The sequence below is a fragment of the Syngnathus floridae genome, chromosome 16 (assembly GCF_059516105.1).
Source record: "Syngnathus floridae isolate MCC-2025c chromosome 16, RoL_Sflo_1.0, whole genome shotgun sequence".
NCBI lineage: Eukaryota > Metazoa > Chordata > Actinopteri > Syngnathiformes > Syngnathidae > Syngnathus > Syngnathus floridae.
The window spans coordinates 3,573,130-3,585,554 of NC_142428.1; the positions used below are offsets into that span (position 1 = coordinate 3,573,130).

Here is a 12,425-nt window from a genome sequence, read left to right on the forward strand (position 1 = left end):
ATATTCAGCTTCCCCCGCCCAAGTCTCAGTTTTATCTTTCGTCACGCTCCCTGCGTGATTTCATATTGCAAGCGGAATTAAAAGCAGATGAAACTTGTGAAATAATCCAACACTCGCTCTGGCCGATGTCAGAAATGAGAGATGTTATAAATGTTTGGGCCCAAATGTTTTGACGGAAGAGAAGGCAATTTAACACGTTGCTGACACGTACGAGCAAACAATGAGACGTAATCAAGTCTTGTTATTGTAACACAAAGCAGAGGGCGCCGCCGATTCTTCTTGGGATGAATCAGATGTGACGTCACCGCATCGGGACAACTTTCAGAGCAAGCCTGATAAGATGTCGCATAAAAGCCACGGAGCTATTTGTTCGGGCCTGATAAGTAAATGCTGGCATGTCGGAATTGTTGCAGCTTGCCCTCATCAAACTGGAGATAGATCTTTCATACTGATAAAGACAAGAGTTAGCTTAATATAGATTGTATATTTTAATGACGGATAAATGAAGAACACCTGAGGGGGTAAAAATGTCATTCCGACCTGCACGATTTTGAAAATACATTTTTACATTCTGGTTCAGGCGCGTTCTGTGTTTTGTTTTGAATCAGGTGACTTCACCTCCCACGCGACCATTACTAATCCACTCACCTGAATCTTAAAGTCAAAGGTGTGCTGGAGAGATGGAAAACCCGCCCCTGTACCGCTCTGATTTCTACGAATCGTCCCGTAATCCATCCTCCGCGACATCTAAATTACGCTCAGGGCAAAAAGGACACGAAAAGTTTACGGACGGATCGGACAAACTATTTTAATCCCTGTAATGGAATTGGCATGTAAACTCGAGAGACTGGAAGTAAACAGAGGGAAAATGGAGAGGGATGGATGTGCTTTCCAGGGGAAAAGCTGTGTTGAAACTCACGGTTCGTGCCCCCTCCTTCGCCTCTCCCTCCCAGAGAGAGCAGGACCACAAGATACTTTAAAACCTTTTCCGGACCATCTCTTGTAAGCGCGTTTCCCAGTTTGGATAAACACGGCAACCTTCTGGCCACAAAGAATATTTATACTCAAACTTGGGGTTTGTTTTTAAAGCAACAGTAAGGAAGAGTTCGGTTTTTTTGCTCATGGGCTCCCCCTGCTGTCATTAAATGTAATACACTTAGCTGGAGCGAAGAGTGATGCCGCTTTAATGTCTTTCCATGGGCTTCTTATGCTCCCTGCCAGATATTATCAGCAGGCGTTGGTCAAGTGAGTGTGCCGTGAGGTGCTGCTAGTCGTGCGGGGGTCCTTTTTTTAGGTCTTCCTCTCGTTTCAACATTAGCCAGATGCAGCCCAAGTGGGCCGAAGGGTGGGACGATACGTTGTTAATGGATTAAAACGCTTTTTTATCGCCATGCATTGGCACTTGTAGATAATGCCTTCATCTGAGGAAGGCACTGCACCGATGTAGGTCACCATATATCGTTTTCCATGCTAATTAATATTGTTGCTGACAAGCTACACTGTCTTAGCTAACATGGCAACGTGATTGCATTATTTATGCAAAAAAAATCGTAAAAAATCTCAGTAAATAAGATTAGCTCATTCACATAAACATGTTTTGATAATTCCACTTCTTCAATTTACCAATCATGCTTTTGCTCCGGAATATGAGAGTACACAAAAAAATACACAAACTAGATGTATGTCTGACTCGCGGGACCGCTTGACAACCTTAAATAACCCCGTGAAGGAAAAACGTTCAAAAGTTCCGACTCTGTAAATCATCAAGTGCAAAGTGAGACATCAACACATTTTGACACGACAGATCATCGATTGTAATTCTCAACACACCAACCGCGTATAACATTACTATCGCCCTCCCGGAGCTGTTGCGGCATTTCAGTGGATTATCAACGCCACTCTTAAACGCACTCCGAGTGTCGACAGTACTGTCTTTTTTTTTCAAACGTGACATTTAATACGGTGAGTAAATCACTCTCGAGACCTGTTATTCCGCCAAGAATGCAATTACATACTTTCAAATAAAAACTTGAAAGGGCCCAACAAGTTTTAAAACGCAGTGTGCGCTCGCGAGACGGCAGGCCAGGAATTCCAAGCAGTCAGAATATGCTAACATCCCTTGTGTGGGCAAAAGGGGGAGTGAGGAGGGGGAGTGCGTTTGAAAGGAGACTAAACTCAAATGCTTAGTGATGGCCTATGACTTTTGAAGTTAGCAGGGAGACTCTCCATATTAGCTGAAGGCAAGTGAAGGTAACACGGCGAATTTAGCATAGAAATTAATGTTAGCAAACAGGTGATCAAAATCAACAGTTGGCAAGTTAGCATGCAGGCTTGCCGTTTTAGCACAAAGTTAGCATATGCAGTAATTTCACCATGTTAGCGTGAAGGCTAGTAACGCGCAGTATAGAAGCTAGCATAATTAGCAGTTTGGTCAGCAATGCTAGCAGGCAGTCGCACCATGTTAGCATAGACTCTAATAAAGTTAAAACAGGCTATCAATGGTAGTGGGATTATCAATAGATTCTGGCTATTATATAAAACTTTTGACATTGTAGAAAATATACTAAATATATTAAAAGATACTAAACAACTGTATGTGATCTAAAGGAGCTTGACAATTAGCTTTGTCCGCCCAGTTTACTATAATCTGTGCGTCTCTTCTTAATAAACTATAAAGACAGCAAGGTGTAAAAGCAATGATTCACTCCTGACGTAATCCTTCAAGGCACATTCTGGGATTTAACACCCCGTGGGCCGTTTCCCGGGAATTTGGCAGCAGACACCTGATTAACCCACCCCTCAGAGATCCAGGAATGCTGTCACCCAACTTTTAAAGATCAGTCTCTGCTCCGTCGCGTAGCCCTGGTTTTTACATGGAAAAATGATTAAGCGGTTGCCGCCCCCGGGTTCCACCCTGGATTGGATCATTAATGATGGGAAGAACCTGAGCGTCTTGTAATTGCCTTAGTTCAACGGTTGGCATCGAAGCCACGGTCAGAGTAATCTGGCAAAGATGAGAAATTCACAATCCAACTTTGACAGATTCAGATTATTAGCTCATTAGCTAGCAACAACAACAAGAAATTCATCGTAGCGGATTTCGGCCAACTTGTATAAGTGCCGAGTCATGTTATGAGTGCTACCAAATCCATCCGCTATGCAAAAATCCATGGCAGCTGGACTTTTCTGGTCCAAAGGGGACTGGAAACAGATCTGGCTAACTAGAGCCACATTTCCCTCTGCTCACCGGTGCAGCCCCCCTGGGGGATCCATTTGTGACATGACACAAATTTTCCGCTGACAGCGAAACGAATAAATAAGCAAACAATTCCGAAAAAGGGCTTTAAGGCTGATTGTGTGTATTCCTGCTCGTAAGTTAAAACCCCGGAGGCTTCTGGCTGGGGTTAAGCCGAGCGAATGGTACCACTAACAATGGGTATTTTGGATTTCCGACAAAAGAATATAAGTCAAAGTGATCGTTAGCGTGTTTTATTCAGGATATCATCTTGAGGGAAAATTATATCTCGTGAACAAAAAAATGGCCATTATGACTTCACCTCCCTCCCCCTAACATCTTCCATCATGAGGACCTCCGAGGCCGTTTTATGTCGCCATGGCGACCTCTCAAACATGCCGCCGGTTGGCATAAGGTCGGCTGCCAAAATGTGTTTCCTCGCTCTGCCTGTTTGCCCTCAAGTACCTCGTGCCCCACCCTCAGGGAGCCTCGCGATCCGCAGGGGAGTCAGAGCGGGGAATAACATCGAGGGCAACCCAGTGGTTTATGAAAACTGTAAAATAGGGAATGGAATTGAGTTTATGTGCATAGATTGTGTCATCATTACCTCCACCAACAAAACAATGAAAGTCTCTTAGGAACGTCATTCAAATTTTTATTTTCTAGTATGGGATGAGGGAGGTCCAAATTTAAAATCCCACGAACAAGCTCTTAAATTGAATTGCTGGACTTCAATAATGATTTAAGAAATTCCGCCCAATAGGTTCTCCCCAAAGAAACTTCACTCAAACCATCTCCATGTTTGTAACTCCAACGCTTTACCTTCTTAGGTAATCCAACTCAATTGCCAGCTGCTAGTTCAGCTGGAGATGGCGGAGCAAAATGACAACAAACACGTACAGAAGCTGCTTCACCTCCTCCGCAGAACAAGCATGACATCAGCCGGCAGCCATTTCGCTGTTTACTCGCTTTATTTTCGGGGCTCCATTACGCTTGACTCGTCAGTGCTTTTAGCCGCTCGGGAGGAAGAGCGCGGCGCGAGCAGCCGTTGTTAATATTGGCTGCATCTGCTGAAAACCAAATAACGGCGGGTGGTCACCTTTCATCAGAGAATGACGGGAATCAGGGGTAGTGGGCTTGCAAAGGGGGGGGGCGGGTTGTTAGGTATGCACCTCCATGAGAATGATACCCGAATAGTTAATTTAATCCGATAGAATAGAATTGAATAAACAAATAAAAGATACATGGGAAAATAAATAAATTAATTAAATAAATAAATAAATAAATACTGTGTAATTGGGGGAGATATTTTCCCCTGAGATAATTTAATTTATTAAAATTTTTAAATGATGACAGCATATGGTGTTCTAATCTATTTCTGCATTTTTATTTATTTTTTTAAATCAAGCGAACTGTAGCTTGACGATCATTTGTGGGAATAAAATGGGAAGGATTGGGGGGTGGTCATGGTGCTATGTGGGTTTTTTTTTTTTTGGGGGGGGGGGGGGCGTTTTGTAGTGCTATCTCGCAGCTGTTCCACTCAGGACGGCGAGGTCTCCCGGCATAAATTTCACTGATATCACCTCCATCAGAGGCCCATAAAGCTGATTTATTATAAATAGAACTCTGGTGTGTTTACGGCACACATTCTTGAGCCTGCAACATCTTTCAAAGTGAGCATTTGCAGGTGCTCTGGCTCGGCCTCCGTGGGGCAGGAAGAACATGGAAGGAGGGGGGGTGATGGAAGAAAAGGGCAAGATAAAGCATGAAGGTGATGAGCTTGGGAAAACATGGCAGCTATTACCACAAGGGTTTTACTGAGCATCAAAGTATTTACTGAAGTTTATAAATGTAGTTATTCTCAAGGCACTCCCTAATCATAAATAAGCAGGTGGTTCTTCTGCGAGGCTGCAGATGCAACCTTCTATGTGGGTTAGTTAAATATTATGTAAGAATATAAGTTTACTATATGTTTTATATATAATGATCGAAAAATAAATGTCAGGAAAAGCCTACTTGAACAGCTGAGCTTTATTTGTTGTTAAATCGAGTCTTTTAGCCTAGCTTGCTAGCTTGGCGATCAATGACGTGTGCTCAAGTTGAATTCCAAATTCTGCAATTTGGCACAATCAAATGGATTTTTTTTGTGGCTTTTCACTGATTCACACTTCAAATGGCATGACAAGCCACACATTTCAAGCAAACTAATAAGTAGTAATAGATGTCCAAAGCAGCCCTAAACACTTGATAGTGAAAGCGGCTAGCAGCTTTGCGTAACATTAACGCTCGCTAAATGGCCTTCTCAAACAGCTGTGCCAAAAATGCGGTTAGCGGTTAGTCCGCATATTGATTGGCAGTGACCTTTTTTGTTTTTGCCATCATGTAAAAAAATAAATCTTTAACCGTAGTCTTGCGCAACTGTTCCAGAAGCACCTGCTATGACATGCAACGTGGCTAGGATTGGTATTTATTTACAAGGGACAACGTGCACACACACAAAGACCGTCATGTAAACAAATACCCACAATCGTCCACAATCTGGCTTGTGTTTTCGTTCTGGCTTTTTTTTCTTCCACAGGGTGGAAATATTTAGCCCTGATGAAACCTGCATCTGGACGACCACAACCTCTCAAATCAAATAAACCAGGGAGCTCTATTCTTTTTTCCTTTTTTCTCCCCCATTCCCTCTTCCATAAAACCCATCAAGAGGAATGTTGGTAATCCATGTCAACTCCTCCATCATGTCTCTCATTACCAGCCATATTGTTCCCATTAGGCCTCAATATCCTCAGCTCCTATCAAGGGAATGGAACAAAAAGTTCAGCCTTTACGGGTACAATGCCTTGTCACTGGAGCTAAGACGTATTCTTTAGCTACTTACTGTAGCTAACCTTTTGAAAAAAAAACCTCTTTAAAAATTGTCCCTATAAGGCGCTTGGTTGGAGATGTTAGCTACAGACTGGACTCTTCTTTCTGGTAGTGTTAGATCGTACCTTCAGAAATATTGTAGTGGTACCCGAGAAACTGAAAAAATTACTAAAATTGTCCCTCAAGTGTATGTTAGATTAGCTATTAGCTTTAGCCGTCAATAGCAGTGAACGAGTTATGGTTGACGTCCAACATTACAATTTCAAAACAATAGCTTCTTGGCCATTATCCCTCAAGGCTATCCTCAGTACTTGGCATTGATAGAAAGACATTTTGAAAGTTTTCCACAACAGAAGCCACCCATGCACCATTAATCTGTAAAAAATCCGTCTTCAATATTCGTAGTCTATGGAGTCACTCACACACGCAGATATGGGCTTGGCCACCAAAGTTCTCGGTCAAGGTTAAGGAAATATCGAGATAATTGCAGGGCTGGACGGGACGTGAACTTTGCCGCCACATGAACGCGAGTCGGCTTAGCTGACCTACTCACCACTTCACTCCGTCGACTTCAAGCCGCCGCCTGCCTTTCGCATCGGAACTTTGAACAACAGGGAGTTTCGTGGTGTGGTTTTGGGAAAAACCCCAGATCGTCCTCTGATGTGGAAGCTGTCATATCTTATTTTAAGCTTCCGCAGCACATTGGCCACGCTCGTCGTTATGGCAATCTGTCACGTATCGTGATGCCATTCTACGGTCGGATCCAAGTTTCCGTGTTTGTGAACGAACCCGGACGCTCGATGGGAAGCGCCATTCAGAAAATCGTTTCAGGGCAGTTGGCGCCAACGTGACACCGCCGGATTTTATTTGATTGAATATCTCACTATCAAAAGTAATTCAAAAATACCGTTTCTAAAACTGTATTTACATTCCCAAGGTTCAAGAGTACAACGATGAGGTGGTCCGATCCTGACGACATGCATAAGAGGGACCAACGTACGACAGAATCTGTAACGACAAGCCCTCGCACATGCCCGCACGACTCGTCCCACATCTGGATTGACATGGCAAAGCTCTTAAGATCGTGAGTAACTGTGGCTTGCCATTTTATTTTGAAACTTACCACATGTGTCTCCTCTAATGGAACCGCATCACTTGATCTTGGTTTGGAGTGGCCGGGCTACAGTTTTAGGCATGCGAGTACATGGAAACATTAGAGATGAAAGAGAAGCTCATGTTAACAAAATTGGGATTTTGACTCAAGACCTGACAAAAAAAATGGATAAAATGTGACATATTGTGTGATATTTTTTGGGTGAGTCCAAAACCCCTAGAATGGGGCGTGGAAGATTTGTAGGACCTCGAGGGCCATTGGCACTCCCTTGAATAATTTTACGAAAACTTTGACCTACTAAAAAAATCAATTGTTTTTTGTTGATGTTTTTTGTGGGACCTATAAAACCAATTCTAGCAAAAACCAAATCTAAAATCCAATTTGACTTCAACTAGACATTTTGCCAAGTGCACTTTTTTTTGCCCTTTCTAAGTCACAGCAACCTAAAAAACTATAATGTTGCAAAAGTTCTGAACAAACTGACTTTTTTAAGAACCTGAACCTCTCACAGGAGGAGAAATTAGCTTGAGTGTGTGAACAAGCACTTGTTTATTGACCTGTGTGTGTGGTGGCGGTGGCGGGGCGCTGGGGCTAAACTTTATTAACCTGGCCTGCCTTGAATGGAAGACACCTGCTGTTGGCACTTAGGCCGTCATTACTTCTGTAGAGAACTGCAGGGAGGACCCCGACCACGCCCAATCCCGCCCGCTGCTCCATTGTCCCGCCGTCCTTCATCCAAACAATCCAGTGCCACCGTGTTGACGATGAGAATGGCTTCTCGTTGGCTATCGTTGCTAAGATGACCAAACTTTGCTTGTCAGCGATCAAAATTGCAAAGCGGAAACCACCTAGCCCCCTTTTGTCCACCCCCAATTTTTTCGACGTTGCTACCGGTGCAGCAGGCGTCGTCGAAAGAATGAAACAGACCATACAATGCGGACAAAAAAGCTGCAGCAGCGCTCTCGACGGATAAGGAGCACAGATGGAGGGGGGGGGGGTCATTGTCAGCTTGAAGTGAGTCCGGTTGGACGCAGCAGATAAGCGCTGCCCTCCTGATTTCACTCACATCCCTGTCAGGCAGGAATTCACGCTCGCTACTTCCTGTCACTTACAGACGGTGGGAAGCTTCGGGATTATCCCAATGAAATGTAATTTCTATCCTATTTTACGAGAAGAATTCTGAAACTGGATTTCAGAGAAATCACATCCAGCTGTCAAAGATGAAGGGTCGACCATCCTGAGTGACACATCCTCTAAAGTGCATGGTGTCAATGGTTGACTTTCAGCAGAGCAGATAAAGACCAAGCTATCCCCGGACCTTTATCGTCCTTTCTGCCATTACGCCGACACTAGAGAGGCGAGCCCGGATGCTTGAGCGCGTCCGTGGCTAAAAGGAGGATCCGTGCGCCTGAGCCGGATAAGAAAGGGTGGGAGAGTTTCGCCAAGCGACAGCGTGTGTTTATTTATTTGCTCCACTTCAGGAAATTGGGGAAGGAGAATCCCAGTGAGTAGTTTACAACCAAACATGTCCAAATATACAAGACTCTGCAACATCTTGGGTCTTGCATCCCAAAAAAAAAGATCCAAACCGGAAAAAAATCCTGATGCTTATAAACTTCGCAAAGAGCTGTAATGGAGAATGGCCTGTGTGTTTAATTTGCCGATATAGTGTGATGTCATCGCTGGGCCCCGCCCCCCTTTCAAGATAGTCTGAGACGGGAGCAAATTAGAAGGCAACTTTGACATAAAAGGCCGAGAAGAAGAAGAAGAAGGCTTGGCTGCTTTCAAAGTGAGTCAGGTTAATGCAAAGAAAAACAGATAGCGATGTTTCGGCTCTTGACAGTGACGAATGCGGTTTTAATGGGGAAGGGGGGGGGGGGGTATCTCTGTGGATTAAAGAACAGGCTTTTAGGGAAAGCCACCCACTGGGTCTTACGAAAGACGCGTCATTGAAATCCAGCTCAAGCAGACTTGAAGCAAATTTCAAGCCATTTTTTTTTCTTTCTCTGTCTGCCGTGCATCTGCCAAGCTAGCCTCCTTTTCCTATCCCACGTCTAATGATAGCTGTCCTCCGCCATGATTACATGTTTACTCTGGAAGGGCGGCTCGAGCGCTGCTGCCTAACCCATCGGGAGCTGAAGCTCAAACATGTGAGAGAGAGAAGACGGATGGACACATTGATTTGGATGACATTCCGGCTTGAGTACTCTAAGTGCAGCCAATTTTTGAAGATGAAATGATTTCAATTGTTCAATGAAATAAGGAGAAGGTGCAAAGGCTGAAGCTGGAGCGAGGAGAAGGCACGTTAATCATCACCATCCTGTTGACAACAGAGCGCGCCTCGGTACTTGTAATGATAACGCACCTATCTCCCTGAGTCACGAAAGCAAAGGCGCGGTGAAATGATGGAAGGGAAGACGTAAAACGGACCAAAAAAATTAGTAAGGGTATTTTTGGATTTGTGGTACTTCATGCCAAAGATTTTATTTACATGGAGCTGGATCAGTTTGGTTCAAATTACGGGGGTTAGATGTTTGAAAACCCCAACCCCAACAGGGATGTGAGATCTCCCTCGTGTCCTGTCCATGGACCTCACCGGTAACAGCCCCCGTACCCCGGGCCAAGGCCGCCACCTTTAGACCCGACCTTCCACCTCTCGGCTAACTTGAATTTCACAAAAAGCACTTTCCCTTCACCCCTTCCAACCTTCCGTCTGGAGTCTGTCGATGCGGGCGAGTCGTCTGATCTGACACCCGTCCTGATAAATCCCGGCAAAGTAAAAGCAGAGCGGATGGTGTTTTTTTCTCGCGGCTATCGTTCAGTTTTGCCATCTCCCTTCTCTTTGGATGTGTTGCCAAAAAGTGAAACGCTCCAGTGGACCCAACGTTACATGACGCAGCTGCACCCGTGTTACTTAATTGCAGATTGGGCGAGGTCTTTATCTTTACATTTTTGGGGGATAACCTTAAACAACATTTTCTTTATGTCCAGTGAAGCTAGTTAAAAAAAAACTAAGGGTTTTAGCATCTATAGTCGTCAATGGCAATTCTACTATAATTTAAGTTCCCCATCTCGAACAGTAGCGTCTAATCGAGACACGATGTGTGATACGGCACCATATCTTGATAGCCCAGATCTTCTGGAATGACTTTTGGGCAGGACGTGACATCCGCCCAGTGACGTTAGTTAGCATTTGTTTTGAATCGGCTGAACGAGGAGACAGCGGGAGAAGCGGGAACAAAAGTAATTAGATTAAAGTCCCACTTGCCTCCGGCGGTATTTCCACCGGTAAACATGTCTGTCCCAAAGCCGCCCATGTAAACACGGCACGCTCTTTGACCTCAACGGTAAACACGTGCTCCGGGGATAATCTTTCTCGACCCCACGACGCTGACGAATATGCTTTTAATCAGCAAAAGTAACACTTTACATGAATCTTCATTACCCGCTTAAAAGTTGAGATAAAATATGAGGATTCCGTCTAAATAATCGTATCGTAATCGTAGAGAGTAAAACAACACTTTGTTGTGTTTCTGAATTGTTTGTTGGCCAACTTTACTGACAGTACGGGCTTCTGAGGCTTATCACGTCTTCCATCTGCTGCTACACATCCTGCATGCTTGGGAGACAGAAAGAGAAATGATTGGGAAGAGATTGAAGCAAAAAGGGCCGAGCGGCAGCCGGTGGGTCCGGGGCCCGGCCCTCGTAAAACGTCTGCAGCCGGCTGGGCTGAAAGGGGGAGCAAGGAAGGAGGCAATTAAATACCCGTGAGGGCCTGACAGTGGCCGCAAGAGCTTCCCTTTATCCTTCATTGGTATACAGTATGCAGATATACCGTATACTACGACATTCGAGAAAGACCGTGAAAAGTGAGTCAGTGTTTAGAAGCGTGAGCGATGCATTCGGGACCACCGCCGAGACAGGGGGGCAAGCTATCAAGACAGACGACTTCCTACTGTAGTCTGATTATTCCCTGGAGGCCCTCTGTAAAAGACTCCTCATTAAGACCAGACCTTTTATGGAGGGCGTAATGAGTCTAGGCTACGACAAGGAAAGACTGATAAAGACAACGTCCACTTACTTCCTACTTGGGGTTATGGTTTCAGAACCTTCCTGTCCTCGGAGGTCCCACCAAGGGCACCCTAAAGAGCTCAAGCGAGGACTTTCAAATCAAAACTCAAAAAAACTGAGACTAACAATTTAAGGACCAAGAGTTGAGAACAAACCAAGATCAGGTTTTCAGTTGTTGTGACCAAGACAAGATCAAGACTTTAAGGAATTAAGACCAAGACCAACCAGTTGAGACCCTGTCAAGACCAAGAAATTGAGGGGTTGGGAAGTCCAAGACTTTGAGGAGATTAGACCAAGTTAGGAACAAGACATCTAGGAGCTACAACAAGACCAGGACAAAAGGGGGTATTTACAAGTGGTTGCAACCGTAACAATTGGCACTCGGAAGTCTGGAAATCCGCGTGACGTCAAGCTAGAAAGATCTCATGTTCTTGTGCACGCATCTTTTGCCCATGAAAAGGCGAGTTCCTGGCAAGAGGAGGAGAAGGCTGTGGGGAGAAATGGGAGGGGATGCTGTGTTGGGAATGCGAGGAATGTCCACCCATGTTTACAACCCGGGCTGGTTCACACCTGTAGGTCAGGCTGCTATCACCGGCCCCGCGGCCCTCTTCCTCCTCTTCTCCGTCTTTTTCTTCTTCTCACTCCCCGCGTTCATTACATGAGGGTCAAACTCAGAGGTGACCTAATTAGAAGCTCATTACATCACCGACAATCTTCATTAGCATGCCAAGCCGGCCCGTTAATCCATTAGCTCTGCCGAGACCCCCCACCTTCCTGGTGCAGCCCTTACATTCCTGCCCCTGTGGCCCTACACTGGGGCCCCACATATAAAAATAACCTTTTCAAATATTAAGGCTGGAGACATAAATTGTACTTCCTTCCATATCCTAAAAACTGGCAAGTTATGTTTACTGAAGACTCAAAGTTGTGTGAATGTTTTTTGTGCCCTGCAAAAAGTCCGGAGTCCACCCCACCTGTCCCCCAAAAGGAACCCGCGACCCTAATGAGGATGGATGTTTGACTTTATATTTCACCGAGCTGCAAACACTTTATCTTCCTGACATTATCAATCAGTCTTTCCAAAAAAGCAAAACGTTATGTTTAAGGAGAGGAGACATCGACTGTTTTCCACCAGGT

The 12,425-nt window shown here is 44.7% G+C and overlaps 1 protein-coding gene across 2 annotated transcripts in view; it reads left to right on the forward strand.

Moving 5' to 3' along the window:
• lclat1 (lysocardiolipin acyltransferase 1) overlaps window positions 1-12,425 on the forward strand; it is a 54,002-nt gene that overhangs the window by 33,893 nt on the left and 7,684 nt on the right. For both annotated transcript variants that reach the window (XR_015863368.1, XR_015863367.1), the window contains one exon: window positions 7,041-7,187. The gene's annotated coding sequence lies outside the window, so the exon portion shown is untranslated. The remainder of the gene's footprint in view (window positions 1-7,040; window positions 7,188-12,425) is intronic.